General features: G+C 38.9%; 22 non-coding genes across 22 annotated transcripts; all 22 read left to right on the forward strand.

Moving 5' to 3' along the window:
• The first annotated feature begins 155 nt into the window (after positions 1-155).
• TRNAS-CGA (transfer RNA serine (anticodon CGA)) lies at positions 156-237 on the forward strand. The gene has a single exon. It is a non-coding gene; the product is annotated as a tRNA-Ser (tRNA).
• Positions 238-861: 624 nt separating this feature from the next.
• TRNAS-UGA (transfer RNA serine (anticodon UGA)) lies at positions 862-943 on the forward strand. The gene has a single exon. It is a non-coding gene; the product is annotated as a tRNA-Ser (tRNA).
• A 623-nt stretch (positions 944-1,566) lies between these two features.
• TRNAS-CGA (transfer RNA serine (anticodon CGA)) lies at positions 1,567-1,648 on the forward strand. Its single transcript has one exon. It is a non-coding gene; the product is annotated as a tRNA-Ser (tRNA).
• Positions 1,649-2,272: 624 nt separating this feature from the next.
• On the forward strand, positions 2,273-2,354 carry TRNAS-UGA (transfer RNA serine (anticodon UGA)). Its single transcript has one exon. It is a non-coding gene; the product is annotated as a tRNA-Ser (tRNA).
• A 622-nt stretch (positions 2,355-2,976) lies between these two features.
• TRNAS-UGA (transfer RNA serine (anticodon UGA)) lies at positions 2,977-3,058 on the forward strand. Its single transcript has one exon. It is a non-coding gene; the product is annotated as a tRNA-Ser (tRNA).
• A 623-nt stretch (positions 3,059-3,681) lies between these two features.
• Positions 3,682-3,763, forward strand: TRNAS-CGA (transfer RNA serine (anticodon CGA)). The gene has a single exon. It is a non-coding gene; the product is annotated as a tRNA-Ser (tRNA).
• Positions 3,764-4,387: 624 nt separating this feature from the next.
• On the forward strand, positions 4,388-4,469 carry TRNAS-UGA (transfer RNA serine (anticodon UGA)). Its single transcript has one exon. It is a non-coding gene; the product is annotated as a tRNA-Ser (tRNA).
• Positions 4,470-5,091: 622 nt separating this feature from the next.
• On the forward strand, positions 5,092-5,173 carry TRNAS-CGA (transfer RNA serine (anticodon CGA)). The gene has a single exon. It is a non-coding gene; the product is annotated as a tRNA-Ser (tRNA).
• A 622-nt stretch (positions 5,174-5,795) lies between these two features.
• TRNAS-CGA (transfer RNA serine (anticodon CGA)) lies at positions 5,796-5,877 on the forward strand. Its single transcript has one exon. It is a non-coding gene; the product is annotated as a tRNA-Ser (tRNA).
• A 624-nt stretch (positions 5,878-6,501) lies between these two features.
• On the forward strand, positions 6,502-6,583 carry TRNAS-UGA (transfer RNA serine (anticodon UGA)). Its single transcript has one exon. It is a non-coding gene; the product is annotated as a tRNA-Ser (tRNA).
• Positions 6,584-7,206: 623 nt separating this feature from the next.
• On the forward strand, positions 7,207-7,288 carry TRNAS-UGA (transfer RNA serine (anticodon UGA)). The gene has a single exon. It is a non-coding gene; the product is annotated as a tRNA-Ser (tRNA).
• A 622-nt stretch (positions 7,289-7,910) lies between these two features.
• On the forward strand, positions 7,911-7,992 carry TRNAS-UGA (transfer RNA serine (anticodon UGA)). The gene has a single exon. It is a non-coding gene; the product is annotated as a tRNA-Ser (tRNA).
• Positions 7,993-8,615: 623 nt separating this feature from the next.
• TRNAS-CGA (transfer RNA serine (anticodon CGA)) lies at positions 8,616-8,697 on the forward strand. Its single transcript has one exon. It is a non-coding gene; the product is annotated as a tRNA-Ser (tRNA).
• A 624-nt stretch (positions 8,698-9,321) lies between these two features.
• TRNAS-UGA (transfer RNA serine (anticodon UGA)) lies at positions 9,322-9,403 on the forward strand. The gene has a single exon. It is a non-coding gene; the product is annotated as a tRNA-Ser (tRNA).
• A 622-nt stretch (positions 9,404-10,025) lies between these two features.
• On the forward strand, positions 10,026-10,107 carry TRNAS-CGA (transfer RNA serine (anticodon CGA)). The gene has a single exon. It is a non-coding gene; the product is annotated as a tRNA-Ser (tRNA).
• Positions 10,108-10,729: 622 nt separating this feature from the next.
• Positions 10,730-10,811, forward strand: TRNAS-CGA (transfer RNA serine (anticodon CGA)). Its single transcript has one exon. It is a non-coding gene; the product is annotated as a tRNA-Ser (tRNA).
• A 624-nt stretch (positions 10,812-11,435) lies between these two features.
• TRNAS-UGA (transfer RNA serine (anticodon UGA)) lies at positions 11,436-11,517 on the forward strand. The gene has a single exon. It is a non-coding gene; the product is annotated as a tRNA-Ser (tRNA).
• Positions 11,518-12,141: 624 nt separating this feature from the next.
• Positions 12,142-12,223, forward strand: TRNAS-CGA (transfer RNA serine (anticodon CGA)). The gene has a single exon. It is a non-coding gene; the product is annotated as a tRNA-Ser (tRNA).
• A 624-nt stretch (positions 12,224-12,847) lies between these two features.
• TRNAS-UGA (transfer RNA serine (anticodon UGA)) lies at positions 12,848-12,929 on the forward strand. The gene has a single exon. It is a non-coding gene; the product is annotated as a tRNA-Ser (tRNA).
• A 624-nt stretch (positions 12,930-13,553) lies between these two features.
• TRNAS-CGA (transfer RNA serine (anticodon CGA)) lies at positions 13,554-13,635 on the forward strand. The gene has a single exon. It is a non-coding gene; the product is annotated as a tRNA-Ser (tRNA).
• A 622-nt stretch (positions 13,636-14,257) lies between these two features.
• TRNAS-CGA (transfer RNA serine (anticodon CGA)) lies at positions 14,258-14,339 on the forward strand. Its single transcript has one exon. It is a non-coding gene; the product is annotated as a tRNA-Ser (tRNA).
• A 622-nt stretch (positions 14,340-14,961) lies between these two features.
• TRNAS-CGA (transfer RNA serine (anticodon CGA)) lies at positions 14,962-15,043 on the forward strand. The gene has a single exon. It is a non-coding gene; the product is annotated as a tRNA-Ser (tRNA).
• The last annotated feature ends 179 nt before the right edge of the window (positions 15,044-15,222 follow it).

The raw sequence follows: 15,222 nt of genomic DNA on the forward strand, positions 1-15,222 counted from the left end.
TTACGTGCTCTATTTAGGCACCATTAATCTAATTTGAGCTCCTTGTACCTGCTTGTTTGTATTGTTTTTAAAAAGTGCATTGCAGAACATCAGGAATTTGCTGTGGGACACCTTGAAAACTTTCATACAGATTATTTGCACAAAGTTTACAGTAAGTTGTAGTGGCCGAGTGGTTAAGGTGATGGACTCGAAATCCATTGGGGTCTCCCCGCGCAGGTTCGAATCCTGCCGACAACGAGAGTATTTTCGTCTTCTGATACAATTTTAGAAGTTAACCTTTAGTATTTCTTCCATGTCAGTTTTATAAATAGGTGGCTTATATTGGTGTCATTATTGCCTCTTCACATATTTATTTTTGCTACCCCTTTCATGTCTTTGCTATACCTCTCTTCCTACATTAGCGATGGTGCAAACGCTTAAAAATATTATACCCTGGCTCTCTCAGTCATACCTGCATGTGTACTTGAAACTTACTTTACCAATGAAAGAAGCAAATAGAGAAATAGAACAAAAGTCCTTGCTGGATTAGGCAAACACACTTCATAAAACTGCATTTTCTTTTTTATTCTCCCGTGTTACAAGCTTAACTGCTCCCTGTGTAATTTCTCTTAACCTGCTGTCCCAGGAAGATAATTTTATCTACAGGCTCTTTCTGTGTTTTTTCCCTAGTCTTTCTTTCCCTTTTCTTAGCTGTGTAACTGTTCCTTTACGTGCTCTATTTAGGCGCCATTAATCTCATTTGAGCTCCTTGTACCTGCTTGTTTGTATTGTTTTTAAAAAGTGCATTGCAGAACATCAGGAATTTGCTGTGGGACACCTTGAAAACTTTCATACAGATTATTTGCACAAAGCTTACAGTAAGTTGTTGTGGCCGAGTGGTTAAGGCGATGGACTTGAAATCCATTGGGGTCTCCCCGCGCAGGTTCGAATCCTGCCAACAATGAGAGTATTTTCGTCTTCGGCTACAATTTTAGAAGTTAACCTTTAGTATTTCTTCCATGTCAGTTTTATAAATAGGTGGCTTATATTGGTGTCACTATTGCCTCTTCACATATTTATTTTTGCTACCCCTTTCATGTCTTTGCCATACCTCTCTTCCTACATTAGCGATGGTGCAAACGCTTCAAAATATTATACCCTGGCTCTCAGTCATACCTGCATGTGCACTTGAAACTTACTTTACCAATAAAAGAAGCAAATAGAGAAATAGAACAAAAGTGCTTGCTGGATTAGGCAAACACACTTCATAAAAGTGCATTTTCTTTTTTATTCTCCTGTGTTACAAGCTTAACTGCTCCCTGTGTGATTTCTCTTAACCTGCTGTCCCAGGAAGATAATTTTATCTACAGGCTCTTTCTGTGTTTTTTCCCTAGTCTTTCTTTCCCTTTTCTTAGATGTGTAACTGTTCCTTTACGTGCTCTATTTAGGCGCCATTAATCTCATTTGAGCTCCTTGTACCTGCTTGTTTGTATATTTTTTTAAAAAGTGCATTGCAGTACATCAGGAATTTGCTGTGGGACACCTTGAAAACTTTCATACAGATTATTTGCACAAAGTTTGCAGTAAGTTGTTGTGGCCGAGTGGTTAAGGCGATGGACTCGAAATCCATTGGGGTCTCCCCGCGCAGGTTCGAATCCTGCTGACAACGAGAGTATTTTCGTCTTCGGCTACAATTATAGAAGTTATCCTTTAGTATTTCTTCCATGTCAGTTTTATAAATAGGTGGCTTATATTGGTGTCACTATTGCCTCTTCACATATTTATTTTTGCTACCCCTTTCATGTCTTTGCTATACCTCTCTTCCTACATTAGTGATGGTGCAAACGCTTCAAAATATTATACCCTGGCTCTCTCAGTCATACCTGCATGTGTACTTGAAACTTACTTTACCAATGAAAGAAGCAAATAGAGAAATAGAACAAAAGTGCTTGCTGGATTAGGCTAACACACTTCATAAAACTGCATTTTCTTTTTTATTCTCCCGTGTTACAAGCTTAACTGCTCCCTGTGTAATTTCTCTTAACCTGCTGTCCCAGGAAGATAATTTTATCTACAGGCTCTTTCTGTGTTTTTTCCGAAGTCTTTCTTTCCCTTTTCTTAGCTGTGTAACTGTTCCTTTACGTGCTCTATTTAGGCGCCATTAATCTCATTTGAGCTCCTTGTACCTGCTTTTTTGTATTGTTTTTAAAAAGTGCATTGCAGAACATCAGGAATTTGCTGTGGGACACCTTGAAAACTTTCATACAGATTATTTGCACAAACCTTGCAGTAAGTTGTTGTGGCCGAGTGGTGAAGGCGATGGACTTGAAATCCATTGGGGTCTCCCCCCACAGGTTCAAATCCTGCCGACAACGAGAGTATTTTCGTCTTCGGCTACAATTTTAGAAGTTAACCTTTAGTATTTCTTCCATGTCAGTTTTATAAATAGGTGGCTTATATTGGTGTCACTATTGCCTCTTCACATATTTTTTTTTGCTACCCCTTTCATGTCTTTGCCATACCTCTCTTCCTACATTAGCGATGGTGCAAACGCTTCAAAATATTATACCCTGCCTCTCAGTCATACCTGCATGTGCACTTGAAACTTACTTTACCAATAAAAGAAGCAAATAGAGAAATAGAAATAAAGTGCTTGTTGGATTAGGCAAACACACTTCATAAAACTGCATTTTCTTTTTTATTCTCCCGTGTTACAAGCTTAACTGCTCCCTGTGTAATTTCTCTTAACCTGCTGTCCCAGGAAGATAATTTTATCTACAGGCTCTTTCTGTGTTTTTTCCCTAGTCTTTCTTTCCCTTTTCTTAGCTGTGTAACTGTTCCTTTACGTGCTCTATTTAGGCGCCATTAATCTCATTTGAACTCCTTGTACCTGCTTTTTTGTATTGTTTTTAAAAAGTGCATTGCAGAACATCAGGAATTTGCTGTGGGACACCTTGAAAACTTTCATACAGATTATTTGCACAAAGCTTGCAGTAAGTTGTTGTGGCCGAGTGGTTAAGGCGATGGACTTGAAATCCATTGGGGTCTCCCCGCGCAGGTTCAAATCCTGCCGACAACGAGAGTATTTTCGTCTTCGGCTACAATTTTAGAAGTTAACCTTTAGTATTTCTTCCATGTCAGTTTTATAAATAGGTGGCTTATATTGGTGTCACTATTGCCTCTTCACATATTTATTTTTGCTACCCCTTTCATGTCTTTGCCATACCTCTCTTCCTACATTAGCGATGGTGCAAACGCTTCAAAATATTATACCCTGGCTCTCAGTAACACCTGCATGTGCACTTGAAACTTACTTTACCAATAAAAGAAGCAAATAGAGAAATAGAACAAAAGTGCTTGCTGGATTAGGCAAACACACTTCATAAAAGTGCATTTTCTTTTTTATTCTCCCGTGTTACAAGCTTAACTGCTCCCTGTGTGATTTCTCTTAACCTGCTGTCCCAGGAAGATAATTTTATCTACAGGCTCTTTCTGTGTTTTTTCCCTAGTCTTTCTTTCCCTTTTCTTAGCTGTGTAACTGTTCCTTTACGTGCTCTATTTAGGCGCCATTAATCTCATTTGAGCTCCTTGTACCTGCTTGTTTGTATATTTTTTAAAAAAGTGCATTGCAGTACATCAGGAATTTGCTGTGGGACACCTTGAAAACTTTCATACAGATTATTTGCACAAAGCTTACAGTAAGTTGTTGTGGCCGAGTGGTTAAGGCGATGGACTCGAAATCCATTGGGGTCTCCCCGCGCAGGTTCGAATCCTGCCGACAACGAGAGTATTTTCGTCTTCTGATACAATTTTAGAAGTTAACCTTTAATATTTCTTCCATGTCAGTTTTATAAATAGGTGGCTTATATTGGTGTCATTATTGCCTCTTCACATATTTATTTTTGCTACCCCTTTCATGTCTTTGCTATACCTCTCTTCCTACATTAGCGATGGTGCAAACGCTTAAAAATATTATACCCTGGCTCTCTCAGTCATACCTGCATGTGTACTTGAAACTTACTTTACCAATGAAAGAAGCAAATAGAGAAATAGAACAAAAGTCCTTGCTGGATTAGGCAAACACACTTCATAAAACTGCATTTTCTTTTTTATTCTCCCGTGTTACAAGCTTAACTGCTCCCTGTGTAATTTCTCTTAACCTGCTGTCCCAGGAAGATAATTTTATCTACAGGCTCTTTCTGTGTTATTTCCCTAGTCTTTCTTTCCCTTTTCTTAGCTGTGTAACTGTTCCTTTACGTGCTCTATTTAGGCGCCATTAATCTCATTTGAGCTCCTTGTACCTGCTTGTTTGTATTGTTTTTAAAAAGTGCATTGCAGAACATCAGGAATTTGCTGTGGGACACCTTGAAAACTTTCATACAGATTATTTGCACAAAGCTTACAGTAAGTTGTTGTGGCCGAGTGGTTAAGGCGAAGGACTTGAAATCCATTGGGGTTTCCCCGAGCAGGTTCGAATCCTGCCGACAATGAGAGTATTTTCGTCTTCGGCTACAATTTTAGAAGTTAACCTTTAGTATTTCTTCCATGTCAGTTTTATAAATAGGTGGCTTATATTGGTGTCACTATTGCCTCTTCACATATTTATTTTTGCTACCCCTTTCATGTCTTTGCCATACCTCTCTTCCTACATTAGCGATGGTGCAAACTCTTCAAAATATTATACCCTGGCTCTTATTCATACCTGCATGTGCACTTGAAACTTACTTTACCAATAAAAGAAGCAAATAGAGAAATAGAACAAAAGTGCTTGCTGGATTAGGCAAACACACTTCATAAAAGTGCATTTTCTTTTTTATTCTCCCGTGTTACAAGCTTAACTGCTCCCTGTGTGATTTCTCTTAACCTGCTGTCCCAGGAAGATAATTTTATCTACAGGCTCTTTCTGTGTTTTTTCCCTAGTCTTTCTTTCCCTTTTCTTAGCTGTGTAACTGTTCCTTTACGTGCTCTATTTAGGCGCTATTAATCTCATTTGAGCTCCTTGTACCTGCTTTTTTGTATTGTTTTTAAAAAGTGCATTGCAGTACATCAGGAATTTGCTGTGGGACACCTTGAAAACTTTCATACAGATTATTTGCACAAAGCTTGCAGTAAGTTGTTGTGGCCGAGTGGTTAAGGCGATGGACTCGAAATCCATTGGGGTCTCCCCGCGCAGGTTCAAATCCTGCCGACAACGAGAGTATTTTCGTCTTCGGCTACAATTTTAGAAGTTAACCTTTAGTATTTCTTCCATGTAAGTTTTATAAATAGGTGGCTTATATTGGTGTCACTATTGCCTCTTCACATATTTATTTTTGCTACCCCTTTCATGTCTTTGCCATACCTCTCTTCCTACATTAGCGATGGTGCAAACGCTTCAAAATATTATACCCTGGCTCTCAGTCATACCTGCATGTGCACTTGAAACTTACTTTACCAATAAAAGAAGCAAATAGAGAAATAGAAATAAAGTGCTTGCTGGATTAGGCAAACACACTTCATAAAAGGGCATTTTCTTTTTTATTCTCCCGTGTTACAAGCCTAACTGCTCCCTGTATAATTTCTCTTAACCTGCTGTCCCAGGAAGATAATTTTATCTACAGGCTCTTTCTGTGTTTTTTCCCTAGGATTTCTTTCCCTTTTCTTAGCTGTGTAACTGTTCCTTTACGTGCTCTATTTAGGCACCATTAATCTAATTTGAGCTCCTTGTACCTGCTTGTTTGTATTGTTTTTAAAAAGTGCATTGCAGAACATCAGGAATTTGCTGTGGGACACCTTGAAAACTTTCATACAGATTATTTGCACAAAGCTAACAGTAAGTTGTTGTGGCCGAGTGGTTAAGGGGATGGACTCGAAATCCATTGGGGTCTCCCCGCGCAGGTTCGAATCCTTCCGACAACGAGAGCATTTTCGTCTTCTGATACAATTTTAGAAGTTAACCTTTAGTATTTCTTCCGTGTCAGTTTTATAAATAGGTGGCTTATATTGGTGTCATTATTGCCTCTTCACATATTTATTTTTGCTACCCCTTTCATGTCTTTGCTATACCTCTCTTCCTACATTAGCGATGGTGCAAACGCTTCAAAATATTACACCCTGGCTCTCTCAGTCATACCTGCATGTGTACTTGAAACTTACTTTACCAATGAAAGAAGCAAATAGAGAAATAGACCAAAAGTGCTTGCTGGATTAGGCCAGCACACTTCATAAAACTGCATTTTCTTTTTTATTCTCCCGTGTTACAAGCTTAACTGCTCCCTGTGTAATTTCTCTTAACCTGCTGTCCCAGGAAGATAATTTTATCTACAGGCTCTTTCTGTGTTTTTTCCCTAGTCTTTCTTTCCCTTTTCTTAGCTGTGTAACTGTTCCTTTACGTGCTCTATTTAGGCGCCATTAATCTCATTTGAGCTCCTTGTACCTGCTTGTTTGTATTGTTTTTAAAAAGTGCATTGCAGAACATCAGGAATTTGCTGTGGGACACCTTGAAAACTTTCATACAGATTATTTGCACAAAGCTTGCAGTAAATTGTTGTGCCCGAGTGGTTAAGGCGATGGACTTGAAATCCATTGGGGTCTCCCCGCGCAGGTTCAAATCCTGCCGACAACGAGAGTATTTTCGTCTTCGGCTACAATTTTAGAAGTTAACCTTTAGTATTTCTTCCATGTCAGTTTTATAAATAGGTGGCTTATATTGGTGTCACTATTGCCTCTTCACATATTTATTTTTTGCTACCCCTTTCATGTCTTTGCCATACCTCTCTTCCTACATTAGCGATGGTGCAAACGCTTCAAAATATTATACCCTGGCTCTCAGTCATACCTGCATGTGCACTTGAAACTTACTTTACCAATAAAAGAAGCAAATAGAGAAATAGAACAAAAGTGCTTGCTGGATTAGGCAAACACACTTCATAAAGGTGCATTTTCTTTTTTATTCTCCCGTGTTACAAGCTTAACTGCTCCCTGTGTGATTTCTCTTAACCTGCTGTCCCAGGAAGATCATTTTATCTACAGGCTCTTTCTGTGTTTTTTCCCTAGTCTTTCTTTCCCTTTTCTTAGCTGTGTAACTGTTCCTTTACGTGCTCTATTTAGGCGCCATTAATCTCATTTGAGCTCCTTGTACCTGCTTTTTTGTATTGTTTTTAAAAAGTGCATTGCAGAACATCAGGAATTTGCTGTGGGACACCTTGAAAACTTTCATACAGATTATTTGCACAAACCTTGCAGTAAGTTGTTGTGGCTGAGTGGTGAAGGCGATGGACTTGAAATCCATTGGGGTCTCCCCCCGCAGGTTCAAATCCTGCCGACAACGAGAGTATTTTCGTCTTCGGCTACAGTTTTAGAAGTTAACCTTTAGCATTTCTTCCATGTCAGTTTTATAAATAGGTGGCTTATATTGGTGTCACTATTGCCTCTTCACATATTTATTTTTGCTACCCCTTTCATGTCTTTGCCATACCTCTCTTCCTACATTAGCGATGGTGCAAACGCTTCAAAATATTATACCCTGCCTCTCAGTCATACCTGCATGTGCACTTGAAACTTACTTTACCAATAAAAGAAGCAAATAGAGAAATAGAACAAAAGTGCTTGCTGGATTAGGCAAACACACTTCATAAAACTGCATTTTCTTTTTTATTCTCCCGTGTTACAAGCTTAACTGCTCCCTGTGTAATTTCTCTTAACCTGCTGTCCCAGGAAGATAATTTTATCTACAGGCTCTTTCTGTGTTTTTTCCCTAGTCTTTCTTTCCCTTTTCTTAGCTGTGTAACTGTTCCTTTACGTGCTCTATTTAGGCGCCATTAATCTCATTTGAGCTCCTTGTACCTGCTTTTTTGTATTGTTTTTAAAAAGTGCATTGCAGAACATCAGGAATTTGCTGTGGGACACCTTGAAAACTTTCATACAGATTATTTGCACAAAGCTTGCAGTAAGTTGTTGTGGCCGAGTGGTTAAGGCGATGGACTTGAAATCCATTGGGGTCTCCCCGCGCAGGTTCAAATCCTGCCGACAACGAGAGTATTTTCGTCTTCGGCTACAATTTTAGAAGTTAACCTTTAGTATTTCTTCCATGTCAGTTTTATAAATAGGTGGCTTATATTGGTGTCACTATTGCCTCTTCACATATTTATTTTTGCTACCCCTTTCATGTCTTTGCCATACCTCTCTTCCTACATTAGCGATGGTGCAAACGCTTCAAAATATTATACCCTGGCTCTCAGTAACACCTGCATGTGCACTTGAAACTTACTTTACCAATAAAAGAAGCAAATAGAGAAATAGAACAAAAGTGCTTGCTGGATTAGGCAAACACACTTCATAAAAGTGCATTTTCTTTTTTATTCTCCAGTGTTACAAGCTTAACTGCTCCCTGTGTGATTTCTCTTAACCTGCTGTCCCAGGAAGATAATTTTATCTACAGGCTCTTTCTGTGTTTTTTCCCTAGTCTTTCTTTCCCTTTTCTTAGCTGTGTAACTGTTCCTTTACGTGCTCTATTTAGGCGCCATTAATCTCATTTGAGCTCCTTGTACCTGCTTGTTTGTATATTTTTTTAAAAAGTGCATTGCAGTACATCAGGAATTTGCTGTGGGACACCTTGAAAACTTTCATACAGATTATTTGCACAAAGCTTACAGTAAGTTGTTGTGGCCGAGTGGTTAAGGCGATGGACTCGAAATCCATTGGGGTCTCCCCGCGCAGGTTCGAATCCTGCAGACAACGAGAGTATTTTCGTCTTCTGATACAATTTTAGAAGTTAACCTTTAATATTTCTTCCATGTCAGTTTTATAAATAGGTGGCTTATATTGGTGTCATTATTGCCTCTTCACATATTTATTTTTGCTACCCCTTTCATGTCTTTGCTATACCTCTCTTCCTTCATTAGCGATGGTGCAAACGCTTAAAAATATTATACCCTGGCTCTCTCAGTCATACCTGCATGTGTACTTGAAACTTACTTTACCAATGAAAGAAGCAAATAGAGAAATAGAACAAAAGTCCTTGCTGGATTAGGCAAACACACTTCATAAAACTGCATTTTCTTTTTTATTCTCCCGTGTTACAAGCTTAACTGCTCCCTGTGTAATTTCTCTTAACCTGCTGTCCCAGGAAGATAATTTTATCTACAGGCTCTTTCTGTGTTTTTTCCCTAGTCTTTCTTTCCCTTTTCTTAGCTGTGTAACTGTTCCTTTACGTGCTCTATTTAGGCGCCATTAATCTCATTTGAGCTCCTTGTACCTGCTTGTTTGTATTGTTTTTAAAAAGTGCATTGCAGAACATCAGGAATTTGCTGTGGGACACCTTGAAAACTTTCATACAGATTATTTGCACAAAGCTTACAGTAAGTTGTTGTGGCCGAGTGGTTAAGGCGAAGGACTTGAAATCCATTGGGGTCTCCCCGAGCAGGTTCGAATCCCGCCGACAACCAGAGTATTTTCGTCTTCGGCTACAATTTTAGAAGTTAACCTTTAGTATTTCTTCCATGTCAGTTTTATAAATAGGTGGCTTATATTGGTGTCACTATTGCCTCTTCACATATTTATTTTTGCTACCCCTTTCATGTCTTTGCCATACCTCTCTTCCTACATTAGCGATGGTGCAAACGCTTCAAAATATTATACCCTGGCTCTCAGTCATACCTGCATGTGCACTTGAAACTTACTTTACCAATAAAAGAAGCAAATAGAGAAATAGAACAAAAGTGCTTGCTGGATTAGGCAAACACACTTCATAAAAGTGCATTTTCTTTTTTATTCTCCCGTGTTACAAGCTTAACTGCTCCCTGTGTGATTTCTCTTAAACAGCTGTCCCAGGAAGATAATGTTATCTACAGGCTCTTTCTGTGTTTTTTCCCTAGTCTTTCTTTCCCTTTTCTTAGCTGTGTAACTGTTCCTTTACGTGCTCTATTTAGGCGCTATTAATCTCATTTGAGCTCCTTGTACCTGCTTTTTTGTATTGTTTTTAAAAAGTGCATTGCAGTACATCAGGAATTTGCTGTGGGACACCTTGAAAACTTTCATACAGATTATTTGCACAAAGCTTGCAGTAAGTTGTTGTGGCCGAGTGGTTAAGGCGATGGACTCGAAATCCATTGGGGTCTCCCCGCGCAGGTTCAAATCCTGCCGACAACGAGAGTATTTTCGTCTTCGGCTACAATTTTAGAAGTTAACCTTTAGTATTTCTTCCATGTAAGTTTTTTAAATAGGTGGCTTATATTGGTGTCACTATTGCCTCTTCACATATTTATTTTTGCTACCCCTTTCATGTCTTTGCCATACCTCTCTTCCTACATTAGCGATGGTGCAAACGCTTCAAAATATTATACCCTGGCTCTCAGTCATACCTGCATGTGCACTTGAAACTTACTTTACCAATAAAAGAAGCAAATAGAGAAATAGAAATAAAGTGCTTGCTGGATTAGGCAAACACACTTCATAAAAGGGCATTTTCTTTTTTATTCTCCCGTGTTACAAGCCTAACTGCTCCCTGTATAATTTCTCTTAACCTGCTGTCCCAGGAAGATTATTTTATCTACAGGCTCTTTCTGTGTTTTTTCCCTAGGATTTCTTTCCCTTTTCTTAGCTGTGTAACTGTTCCTTTACGTGCTCTATTTAGGCACCATTAATCTAATTTGAGCTCCTTGTACCTGCTTGTTTGTATTATTTTTAAAAAGTGCATTGCAGAACATCAGGAATTTGCTGTGGGACACCTTGAAAACTTTCATACAGATTATTTGCACAAAGCTAACAGTAAGTTGTTGTGGCCGAGTGGTTAAGGGGATGGACTCGAAATCCATTGGGGTCTCCCCGCGCAGGTTCGAATCCTTCCGACAACGAGAGCATTTTCGTCTTCTGATACAATTTTAGAAGTTAACCTTTAGTATTTCTTCCGTGTCAGTTTTATAAATAGGTGGCTTATATTGGTGTCATTATTGCCTCTTCACATATTTATTTTTGCTACCCCTTTCATGTCTTTGCTATACCTCTCTTCCTACATTAGCGATGGTGCAAACGCTTCAAAATATTACACCCTGGCTCTCTCAGTCATACCTGCATGTGTACTTGAAACTTACTTTACCAATGAAAGAAGCAAATAGAGAAATAGAACAAAAGTGCTTGCTGGATTAGGCCAGCACACTTCATAAAACTGCATTTTCTTTTTTATTCTCCCGTGTTACAAGCTTAACTGCTCCCTGTGTAATTTCTCTTAACCTGCTGTCCCAGGAAGATAATTTTATCTACAGGCTCTTTCTGTGTTTTTTCCCTAGTCTTTCTTTCCCTTTTCTTAGCTGTGTAACTGTTCCTTTACGTGCTCTATTTAGGCACCATTAATCTCATTTGAGCTCCTTGTACCTGCTTGTTTGTATTGTTTTTAAAAAGTGCATTGCAGAACATCAGGAATTTGCTGTGGGACACCTTGAAAACTTTCATACAGATTATTTGCACAAAGCTTGCAGTAAATTGTTGTGGCCGAGTGGTTAAGGCGATGGACTTGAAATCCATTGGGGTCTCCCCGCGCAGGTTCAAATCCTGCCGACAACGAGAGTATTTTCGTCTTCGGCTACAATTTTAGAAGTTAACCTTTAGTATTTCTTCCATGTCAGTTTTATAAATAGGTGGCTTATATTGGTGTCACTATTGCCTCTTCACATATTTATTTTTTGCTACCCCTTTCATGTCTTTGCCATACCTCTCTTCCTACATTAGCGATGGTGCAAACGCTTCAAAATATTATACCCTGGCTCTCAGTCATACCTGCATGTGCACTTGAAACTTACTTTACCAATAAAAGAAGCAAATAGAGAAATAGAACAAAAGTGCTTGCTGGATTAGGCAAACACACTTCATAAAAGTGCATTTTCTTTTTTATTCTCCCGTGTTACAAGCTTAACTGCTCCCTGTGTGATTTCTCTTAACCTGCTGTCCCAGGAAGATAATTTTATCTACAGGCTCTTTCTGTGTTTTTTCCCTAGTCTTTCTTTCCCTTTTCTTAGCTGTGTAACTGTTCCTTTACGTGCTCTATTTAGGCGCCATTAATCTCATTTGAGCTCCTTGTACCTGCTTGTTTGTATATTTTTTTAAAAAGTGCATTGCAGTACATCAGGAATTTGCTGTGGGACACCTTGAAAACTTTCATACAGATTATTTGCACAAAGTTTGCAGTAAGTTGTTGTGGCCGAGTGGTTAAGGCGATGGACTCGAAATCCATTGGGGTCTCCCCGCGCAGGTTCGAATCCTGCCGACAACGAGAGTATTTTCGTCTTCGGCTACAATTATAGAAGTTATCCTTTAGTATTTCTTCCATGTCAGTTTTATAAATAGGTGGCTTATATTGGTGTCACTATTGCCTCTTCACATATTTATTTTTGCTACCCCTTTCATGTCTTTGCTATACCTCTCTTCCTACATTAGTGATGGTGCAAACGCTTCAAAATATTATACCCTGGCTCTCTCAGTCATACCTGCATGTGTACTTGAAACTTACTTTACCAATGAAAGAAGCAAATAGAGAAATAGAACAAAAGTGCTTGCTGGATTAGGCTAACACACTTCATAAAACTGCATTTTCTTTTTTATTCTCCCGTGTTACAAGCTTAACTGCTCCCTGTGTGATTTCTCTTAACCTGCTGTCCCAGGAAGATAATTTTATCTACAGACTCTTTCTGTGTTTTTTCCCTAGTCTTTCTTTCCCTTTTCTTAGCTGTGTAACTGTTCCTTTACGTGCTCTATTTAGGCGCCATTAATCTCATTTGAGCTCCTTGTACCTGCTTTTTTGTATTGTTTTTAAAAAGTGCATTGCAGAACATCAGGAATTTGCTGTGGGACACCTTGAAAACTTTCATACAGATTATTTGCACAAAGCTTGCAGTAAGTTGTTGTGGCCGAGTGGTTAAGGCGATGGACTTGAAATCCATTGGGGTCTCCCCGCGCAGGTTCATATCCTGCCGACAACGAGAGTATTTTCGTCTTCGGCTACAATTTTAGAAGTTAACCTTTAGTATTTCTTCCATGTCAGTTTTATAAATAGGTGGCTTATATTGGTGTCACTATTGCCTCTTCACATATTTATTTTTTGCTACCCCTTTCATGTCTTTGCCATACCTCTCTTCCTACATTAGCGATGGTGCAAACGCTTCAAAATATTATACCCTGGCTCTCAGTCATACCTGCATGTGCACTTGAAACTTACTTTACCAATAAAAGAAGCAAATAGAGAAATAGAACAAAAGTGCTTGCTGGATTAGGCAAACACACTTCATAAAAGTGCATTTTCTTTTTTATTCTCCCGTGTTACAAGCTTAACTGCTCCCTGTGTGATTTCTCTTAACCTGCTGTCCCAGGAAGATAATTTTATCTACAGGCTCTTTCTGTGTTTTTTCCCTAGTCTTTCTTTCCCTTTTCTTAGCTGTGTAACTGTTCCTTTACGTGCTCTATTTAGGCGCCATTAATCTCATTTGAGCTCCTTGTACCTGCTTGTTTGTATATTTTTTTAAAAAGTGCATTGCAGTACATCAGGAATTTGCTGTGGGACACCTTGAAAACTTTCATACAGATTATTTGCACAAAGTTTGCAGTAAGTTGTTGTGGCCGAGTGGTTAAGGCGATGGACTCGAAATCCATTGGGGTCTCCCCGCGCAGGTTCGAATCCTGCCGACAACGAGAGTATTTTCGTCTTCGGCTACAATTATAGAAGTTATCCTTTAGTATTTCTTCCATGTCAGTTTTATAAATAGGTGGCTTATATTGGTGTCACTATTGCCTCTTCACATATTTATTTTTGCTACCCCTTTCATGTCTTTGCTATACCTCTCTTCCTACATTAGTGATGGTGCAAACGCTTCAAAATATTATACCCTGGCTCTCAGTCATACCTGCATGTGCACTTGAAACTTACTTTACCAATAAAAGAAGCAAATAGAGAAATAGAACAAAAGTGCTTGCTGGATTAGGCAAACACACTTCATAAAAGTGCATTTTCTTTTTTATTCTCCCGTGTTACAAGCTTAACTGCTCCCTGTGTGATTTCTCTTAAACAGCTGTCCCAGGAAGATAATTTTATCTACAGGCTCTTTCTGTGTTTTTTCCCTAGTCTTTCTTTCCCTTTTCTTAGCTGTGTAACTGTTCCTTTACGTGCTCTATTTAGGCGCTATTAATCTCATTTGAGCTCCTTGTACCTGCTTTTTTGTATTGTTTTTAAAAAGTGCATTGCAGTACATCAGGAATTTGCTGTGGGACACCTTGAAAACTTTCATACAGATTATTTGCACAAAGCTTGCAGTAAGTTGTTGTGGCCGAGTGGTTAAGGCGATGGACTCGAAATCCATTGGGGTCTCCCCGCGCAGGTTCAAATCCTGCCGACAACGAGAGTATTTTCGTCTTCGGCTACAATTTTAGAAGTTAACCTTTAGTATTTCTTCCATGTAAGTTTTTTAAATAGGTGGCTTATATTGGTGTCACTATTGCCTCTTCACATATTTATTTTTGCTACCCCTTTCATGTCTTTGCCATACCTCTCTTCCTACATTAGCGATGGTGCAAACGCTTCAAAATATTATACCCTGGCTCTCAGTCATACCTGCATGTGCACTTGAAACTTACTTTACCAATAAAAGAAGCAAATAGAGAAATAGAAATAAAGTGCTTGCTGGATTAGGCAAACACACTTCATAAAAGGGCATTTTCTTTTTTATTCTCCCGTGTTACAAGCCTAACTGCTCCCTGTATAATTTCTCTTAACCTGCTGTCCCAGGAAGATTATTTTATCTACAGGCTCTTTCTGTGTTTTTTCCCTAGGATTTCTTTCCCTTTTCTTAGCTGTGTAACTGTTCCTTTACGTGCTCTATTTAGGCACCATTAATCTAATTTGAGCTCCTTGTACCTGCTTGTTTGTATTGTTTTTAAAAAGTGCATTGCAGAACATCAGGAATTTGCTGTGGGACACCTTGAAAACTTTCATACAGATTATTTGCACAAAGCTAACAGTAAGTTGTTGTGGCCGAGTGGTTAAGGGGATGGACTCGAAATCCATTGGGGTCTCCCCGCGCAGGTTCGAATCCTTCCGACAACGAGAGCATTTTCGTCTTCTGATACAATTTTAGAAGTTAACCTTTAGTATTTCTTCCGTGTCAGTTTTATAAATAGGTGGCTTATATTGGTGTCATTATTGCCTCTTCACATATTTATTTTTGCTACCCCTTTCATGTCTTTGCTATACCTCTCTTCCTACATTAGCGATGGTGCAAACGC

This window comes from Lissotriton helveticus, chromosome 12, assembly GCF_964261635.1.
Source record: "Lissotriton helveticus chromosome 12, aLisHel1.1, whole genome shotgun sequence".
NCBI lineage: Eukaryota > Metazoa > Chordata > Amphibia > Caudata > Salamandridae > Lissotriton > Lissotriton helveticus.